Genomic DNA, 8,645 nt, shown 5'->3' with positions numbered 1-8,645 from the left:
TTTTCTTTTCCTATCTGGATTCCTTTTACTTCTTTTTCTGCTCTGATTGCTGTGGCCAAAACTTCCAACACTATGTTGAATAGTAGTGGTGAGAGTGGGCACCCTTGTCTTGTTCCTGATTTCAGGGGAAATGCTTTCAATTTTTCACCATTGAGGGTGATGCTTGCTGTGGGTTTGTCATATATAGCTTTTATTATTTTGAGGTATGTTCCTTCTATTCCTGCTTTCTGGAGAGTTTTAATCATAAATGAGTGTTGAATTTTGTCAAAGGCTTTCTCTGCATCTATTGAGATAATCATATGGTTTTTATCTTTCAATTTGTTAATGTGGTGTATTACATTGATTGCTTTGCGGATATTAAAGAATCCTTGCATTCCTGGGATAAAGCCCACTTGGTCGTGGTGTATGATTTTTTTAATATGTTGTTGGATTCTGTTTGCTAGAATTTTGTTAAGGATTTTTGCATCTATGTTCATCAGTGATATTGGCCTGTAGTTTTCTTTTTTTGTGGCATCTTTGTCTGGTTTTGGAATTAGGGTGATGGTGGCCTCATAGAATGAGTTTGGAAGTTTACCTTCTTCTGCAATTTTCTGGAAGAGTTTGAGTAAGGTAGGTGTTAGCTCTTCTCTAAATTTTTGGTAGAATTCAGCTGTGAAGCCATCTGGTCCTGGGCTTTTGTTTGCTGGAAGACTTTTGATTACAGTTTCGATTTCCTTGCTTGTGATGGGTCTGTTAAGATCTTCTATTTCTTCCTGGTTCAGTTTTGGAAAGTTATACTTTTCTAAGAATTTGTCCATTTCATCCAAGTTGTCCATTTTATTGGCATAGAGCTGCTGGTAGTAGTCTCTTATGATCCTTTTTATTTCAGTGTTGTCTGTTGTGATCTCTCCATTTTCATTTCTAATTTTGTTAATTTGGTTTTTCTCTCTTTGTTTCTTAATGAGTCTTGCTAATGGTTTGTCAATTTTGTTTATTTTTTCAAAAAACCAGCTTTTAGCTTTGTTGATTTTTGCTATGGTCTCTTTAGTTTCTTTTGCATTTATTTCTGCCCTGATTTTTAAGATTTCTTTCCTTCTGCTAACTCTGGGGTTCTTCATTTCTTCCTTCTCTAATTGCTTTAGGTGTAGAGTTAGGTTATTTATTTGGTTTTTTTCTTGTTTCTTGATGTAAGCCTGTAATGCTATGAACCTTCCCCTTAGCACTGCTTTTACAGTGTCCCATAGGTTTTGGGTTGTTGTGTTTTCATTTTTCATTCATTTCTATACATATTTTGATTTCTTTTTTGATTTCTTCTATGATTTGTTGGTTATTCAGAAGCGTGTTATTTAGCCTCCAGGTGTTTGAATTTTTAACAATTTTTTCCTGTAATTGAGATCTAATCTTACTGCACTGTGGTCAGAAAAGATGACTGGAATGATTTCAAATTTTTTGAATTTTCCAAGACCAGATTTATGGCCCAGGATGTGATCTATTCTGGAGAAGGTTCCGTGTGCACTTGAGAAAAAGGTGAAGTTGCTTGTTTTGGGGTGAAATGTCCTATAGATATCAATTAGGTCTAGCTGTCCATTGTGTCATTTAAAGTTTGTGTTTCCTTGTTAATTTTCTGTTAATTGATCTATCCATAAGTTGTGAGTGGGGTAATTTAAAGTCTCCCACTATATTGTGTTACTATTAGTTTCCTCTTTCATACTCGTTAGTGTTTTGCCGTAATATTGCGGTTGCTTCCTATGGTTGGGTGCCATAATATTTATAATTGTTATATCTTTCTTCTTGGATTGATCCTTTGATCATTATGTAGTGTCCTTCTTTGTCTCTTTTCACATCCTTTATTTGAAAGTCTATTTTATCTGATATGAGTATGCGGACTCCTGCTTTCTTTTTGGTTTCCTCCCGTTTTTGCAAATGGATATTTTTCCAGGCCCTTTCACTTTAGTCTGTATGGTTCCTTGCTTTGAGGTGGGTCTCTTTAGACAGCATATATGGGGGTCTTGTTTTTGTATCATTCAGCCAAATCTTTGTTCTTTGATTGGGGCATCAAAAACCCATTTTACATTTTAGGGTAATTATTGAAGGTGTGTCCCGTTTGCCATTTACTTTGTTGTTTGGGTTCACGTTTATACAACCTTTCTGCATTTCCTGTCTAGAGAAGATCCTTTAGCATTTGTTGAAGAGCTGGTTTGGTGCTGAATTCTCTCAGCTTTTGCTTATCTGTAAAGCTTTTGAATTCTCCTTCATATCTGAATGAGATCCTTGCTGGATACAGTAATCTAGGTTGAAGGTTATTCTCTTTCATTACTTTCAGTATGTCCTGCCATTCCCTTCTGGCCTGGAGGGTTTCTATTGATAGATCAGCTGTTATCCCTATGGGGATCCCTTTGTGTGTTATTTGTTGTTTCTCCCTTGCTGCTTTTAATGTTTGTTCTTTGTGTTTGATCTTTGTTAATTTGATTAATATGTGTCTTGGGGTGTTTTGCCTTGGGTTTATCCTGTTTGGGACTCTCTGGGCTTCTTAGACTTGGGTGGCTATTTCCTTCCCCATTTTAGGGAAGTTTTCAGCTATTATCTCCTCGAGTGTTTTCTCATGGCCTTTCTTTTTGTCTTCTTCTTCTGGAACTCCTATGATTCAAATGTTGGGGCGCTTCACATTGTCCCCGAGGTCCCTGAGGTTGTCCTCATTTCTTTTGATTCTTTTTTCTTTTTTCCTCTCCGTTTCATTTATTTCCACCATTTTATCTTCTATCTCACTTATCCTATCTTCTGCTTCCGTTAGTCTACTCTTGGTTCCCTCCAAAGTGTTTTTGATCTCATTCATTGCATTATTCATTTTTAATTGACTCTTTTTTATTTCTTCTAGGTCTTTATTAAACATTTCTTATATCTTTTCAATCTTTGTCTCCAGGCTATTTATCTGTAACTCCATTTTGTTTTCAAGATTTTGGATCATTTTTATTATCATTATTCTAAATTCTTTTTCAGGTAGATTCCCTATCTCCTCCTCTTTTGTTTGACTTGGTGGGCATTTTTCATGTTCCTTTACCTGTTGGGTATTTCTTTGCCTTTTCATCTTGTTTAGATTGCTGTGTCTGGAGTGGGCTTTCTGTATTCTGGAGGTCTGTGGTTCCTTTTTATTGTGGAGGATTTACCCAGTGGGTGGGGTTAGACGATTGGCTTGTCAAGGTTTCCTGGTTAGGGAAGCTTGCGTCAGTGTTCTGGTGCGTGGAATTTGATTTCTTCTCTTTGGAGAGCAATGGAGTGCCCAGTAATGAGTTTTGAGATGGGTCTATGTGTTAGGTGTGTCCTTGGGCAGCCTGTATGTTGACGTTCACGGCTATGTTCCTGCATTGCTGGAGAATTTGCGTGGTATGTCTTGCTCTAAAACTTATTGGCTCTTGGGTGGTGGTTGGTTTCAGTGTAAGTATGGAGGCTTTTGGACAGTCACTTATTACTTAAAATTCCATGTAGTCAGGAGTTTTCTGGTGTTCTCAGGTTTTGGGCTTAAGTCTCCTGCCTCTGGATTTCAGTTTTATTCTTCCTGTAGTCTCAGGACTTCTCCAACTATACAGCACTGATAAGAAAACTTCTAGGTTAGTGGCGAAAAGATTCTCCCCCGTTAGTGACACCCAGAGAGGTTCACAGAGTTACATGAAGAAGAGGAGAGGGAGGAGGGAGATAGAGATGAGCAGGAGGAGAAAAAGGGGGACTCAAGAGGAGAGAGACAGATCTACGCAGCTGTCTGTTCCCAGAGTGTTCTCCGTAGCCCAGTCACCTACAAAGATTCACATAATTGGATTGGGAAGAGAAGGGGGAGGGAGGAAATAGAGGTGTTCTGAGGTAGAAAACAGAGAGTCAAGATTGGGAGAGAATAATCTTCGGTTTAAAAATAGGGCTTCTCTTCTTTTTTTTTTTTTTTGTAAGGTTATAGTGTATTGAAAATGAAAATTAAGGAGTAGTAGAGGAGTACTAGAGGACTTTAAAAGAAATAAGAGAAAAAGAAAAATAGAAAATAGAAGAGAAAAAGGAAAGAAAGAAAAAGAAGAAGAAAAAAAAGGAAAAAAAAGGAAAAAGAAAGAAAAAAGAAAAAAAGAAAGAAAAAAAAATTTTTTTTTCCTAATTAAAAAAATCGTAAAAATCTATGGAAATGAAAGTTAAGGAGTAATGGGGGAGTAATAGGGGATTTTAAAGGAAAATAAAAGAGAAAAAATAAAAAAGAAAAAATAAAAAAAATAATAAAAAAGAAAAAATAAAGAAAAAAAAAAGAGAGAAAAAAGTAAAATTATATCTAGGAGTTTTTCTGGAGCTGTTGTGGTCAGTGTGGGTTCGGCTCAGTTTCAAATAGCTCCTCATTCCAGCTTACACTTCTCGATATCTACAGGCCCCTTCCGGTGTAGTCGGTGTTTTCTAGAGGGATTTTAATCTGTTGCACCAGTCCCTTCTGAGGCGGTTCCCTTTGTTTATTTGGCTTCTGTTTGCCGGTCTCTTCAGAGCCTCATTTCCGCCCTGACACAGGCGGTTGGAGGTGGACTCTTATTCAGGTAGCTAGTTCCGTCGCTCTGCGGGGCAGGGAGGGGCTGGCGCTGCAGGGAGGGGCTTGCGCCGCGGGGACGGGCTGGCGCTGCCGGGAGGGGCTGACGCTGCTTTCTCCGTCTGCGCTGCTCAGGCTCCCGGCTGTTCTTTATGGAGCGCGCCCCGCGCTGCGCTAGGTTCCAGCCCTCGGGTGTTCCACAAAAGCGCGGAACGAAAAGCTGCGCCTGCTCTCTGTGCCTTCCCCATCAGAGCGGTCCAGGCAGCCAGGGGCTTGGTGGGCGCACTCTCCCCAGGTGTGGCGTGCCCACTCCCTTCCATGGTCCCAGTTTCAGTTTCCTCTGGCGCCAGTTGGGTGGACGCGCCTTCTGCCCTCCGCGTCCCCAGCCCCAGTCCCTGCCCGCGCCGGTCGGGTGCCTGCGCCCTGTGTCTCGCCGCGACCTTCCCCTCCCCCCTGCCTCCTGCCTCCGGCGGGGCTGGGCCGGTCCGCAGCCTGCGAGCTCTTCTCGGGACTTTCTCGGTCTCTTTGTTCTGCGAGTGGCTGGCAGTGTGTTCGGGCCGGTTAATTTTCTCTCTCTCTTTTGGTCTCCCACAGTTCAAGTTGGCACCTCACAGAAGCTCCCTCCGATTGTCCTCAGGGCACTCAGGCCCGGACCCTACTCCAAGCAATGCCGCCCAAGACTCCCTTCCCGGGACGGGTCTCCGTCCTTAGCTCTTTTGTCTCACTTTTAATCTTTTATATTTTGTCCTACCTCCTTTCGAAGATAATGGGCTGCTTTTCTGGGCGCCTGATGACCTCAGCTAGCGATCAGAAGTTGTTTTGCGAAGTTTGCTCTGTGTTCAGTTATTCTTTTGATGAATTTGTAGGAGAGAAAGTGGTCTCCCCGTCCTACTCCTCCGCCATCTTGGCTCCTCTCTCCTGCAGTGGCTTCTTTTGTTGCAGAGCATGGACTCTAGAGCACTTGGGCTTCAGTAGTTGCGACTCTCAGACTTGATTGCCCCATGGCATGTGGAATCTTCCTGGACCAGGGATTGAACCCGTGTCCCCTGCATTGGCAGATAGATTCTTAACCACTGGACCACCAGGGAAGTCCCCATCCTCTTCTTAAAGTTTGTCAACCCATGGCTTTTCTTCCTGGACACTCTCGTTCCCATGACTCAGCAAAAGTTCACAAAACTATTATTTTCAAGACTTATAAAGGAAAGGCATGATTATACAAATATTATGGACGGAAGTATTTTTAAAATACATATGTCTCTGCTCTCAACAAAATACTTTAACATTTTGGAGCACATGATTCTAGGTTTTAAGAAAATCATAATCTGCATCTTTGCAAATAGTTGTAAATATGCCTATGTACAAATTTTCTATTATGTCATTGCAAAAATTATATATAAGCTTTTCATAAATATCAGTTTAACAGTTACATAATATTCCAATGGGAGTATACTATAGTGACTTTCACCCCTCCCTTATTGATAGAAATTAAGCTGTAACTATTTATTATCTTTTAAAAATATACCACAATTAGACATTTTCCTAATTATAATTCTAAGGAAAACTTTTTTCAGTACAGGGCAAAGAGTAGAAAAGTGCAAATGATTCAACAAGACTTCCAAAGTTCTGCACCATTCATTCCTGCTAATTTCTCTTGCCACAACCCGAACTCTTCCCCTGATGAAATGTACATTTCAGTCTTTCACTTTTCCTAAATAGTTTCCTGAATTTCTTGCTTTTTCTCTTTTCCATGCCTTTTCCTGTTCCTCTGTTTTCCTCTCTTCCAAGTGCTCTGTCTTTCACTTTCCATGTCACCTTTCACTTGTTTTTTAATCTTAGGCCTCTGCTCATCTGTAACTTCCTAAAACCTACCTTACTTGACTCCTTACACTTGGATTTGGCACCCTTCCTCTGTGCTCCTGTAACTCTCATCACTTGCCTTTGTTCCAACACTTGACACGCACTCTTTTGTCTCTCCCGCTCACTAGATTGGGAGCTCTTTTAGGGAAAAGAAATGTGTTTTCAAATCTTTACTCAGAGTCTCCCACAAAACCCTTGCCACATAGTAGTTACACAATATTTTTATGAATGAGTAAATAAATACTGTTGGAAAATACTGAGTAAAATGCTATCTCCTCCACTTGATTCTGTATCTTTTGTTTTTATTTTTGCCAGTCTAAATGGAGTAGATTTCTGACACTGATATCTTCTCACACTCATACTTATGGCTAAAGAGTATATTTTAAGCCCTAATTATGTGCCAACTACTGTTATTTGTCACAACTGACCCCGCAAAAAATCACTGTATGGATTTAATTATTTCTATAAGAAGAAAAAAATTCTATTTCTGAGAAGAAGAAACCAAATGATTCTTTGTTAAATGTCTTCACTCTCCAGGGACAAGTATTAATAGCAACTTTCCTCCTAGTTCAAGACTGAATTAATAGCAGCTTTCCTCCCAGTTCCAGACTGAATGTGGAAGGAAGAAATCCACACTATTCAGAGCCCACTGTGAAAAGAGAGGCATCATGGTGCAACAGAACAGGGCTTTAGATGTGAAGTTAACGTCTTGGGGTTTGAATCCTCATTTGGCCGTTTGCTTTTGAGTCACTCTCATTGCAATAAGGGCTACCCATGTGGCTCAGTGGTAAAGAATCTGCCTGCCAATGCAGGAGATGCAAGAGATGGGTTCGATCCCTGGGTCAGGAAGATCCCCTGGAGGAAGAAATGGCAACCCACTCCAGTATTCTTGCCTGGAGAATCTCATGGGCAGAGAAGCCTGGTGGACTACAGTCCATGGGGCCACAAAGAGTCAGACATGACTGAGCAACCGAGAACATAACACATTACAATAAAATGGGAAAGCTACTATCTACCTTGAAAATGATTGAGAGGGTTAAATGAGTTCCTAGATGCAAGCATTCTTTAAATGAATCTGAAATAATAAGTCCTCATTTGTATTCCCAAAGGAATTGACTGTCTGTAGTATCTGGCGAAGATACATCCACTGGGATTGGTTAAGGGAAGTGCATTTATCACTCCCAAATTGTTCCTTCCCAGAAATTGGTGCCCTTGGTCTCCTGGGTCCCAACCTAGCTGCTAAAAATGGATACCTTTGTCCTTGCCTTGGATCTGGTGAAAAGTGGATCCTCCCACTTCAAGACTGAGTGTGTGACTTTTTCCATTCCCCATATCAAAGTATTTTGGAGAGAAAATGAAAAATTAGTTCATACCCTTGCATACTGCATGATAAGTCGCTTCAGTCATGTCATACCTTTGAGCTGACACTATCTGAATTTATCACTCCTGTGCTAGGTAAGGCTGGTATTTATAGATTTCACTCAGTAGTGTGTGTGTGTGTGTGCGTGTTTGTGTATGAATGAATGGTCTGGTACAAAATCTGAAAGATGATTATACTGTGCTTGGCACTTTTATAATTTTGTTGTGTCATCTCAATAACTTAGTTAGACATAATAACCATAATTCCTTGGAGTTTATACCTTCCCCTTTAATAAATTGTTCTCTTTTTCACAGTTTTGATGGCTATCTGGCATGCATGCAAGCTGAGAATGAAACCTTCCAGGTTTAATAATAATAATATAATCTGTATTGTTTTTGCAAATAGTAGTAAATATGTGTGTGTGCTCAGTTACTCAGTCGTGTCTGACTTTTTGTGACCCCACGGACTGTACCCTGCCAGACTCCTCTGTCCATGGAATTTTCCAGGCAAGAATACTGGAGTGGGTTATCATTTCCTACTCCAAGGGATCTTCCCAACCCAGGGATCAAACCCAAGTGTCCTGTGTCTCCTGCACTGGCAAATGAATTCTTTACCACTGTGCCACCTGGGAAGCTTTCTATTATGTTCCTTCAAAAATCATACTACAAGCTTAATGAACGCATTTTATCAGCCCCATGATGTTATTTCCAATAGATGTTTACCATAATTGTCTTAACCTTTCACTTATTGATAGAAATTAGGTAGTCCATGAAAAATACTGATCAGAGTTTGATCTGCTTTTGTACTGTAGCTCTGAGAAACTCATTTTGTAGGCAGCTGTCTTTGTAAATTCAATAGCTGGTCTCCTAGTCTCTCTATTCACTTCTGATTATTTATTTAAGGACT

This window comes from Cervus canadensis, chromosome 5 (genome assembly GCF_019320065.1).
Source record: "Cervus canadensis isolate Bull #8, Minnesota chromosome 5, ASM1932006v1, whole genome shotgun sequence".
Lineage (NCBI taxonomy): Eukaryota > Metazoa > Chordata > Mammalia > Artiodactyla > Cervidae > Cervus > Cervus canadensis.
Note: the sequence above shows the minus strand (reverse complement) of the source record.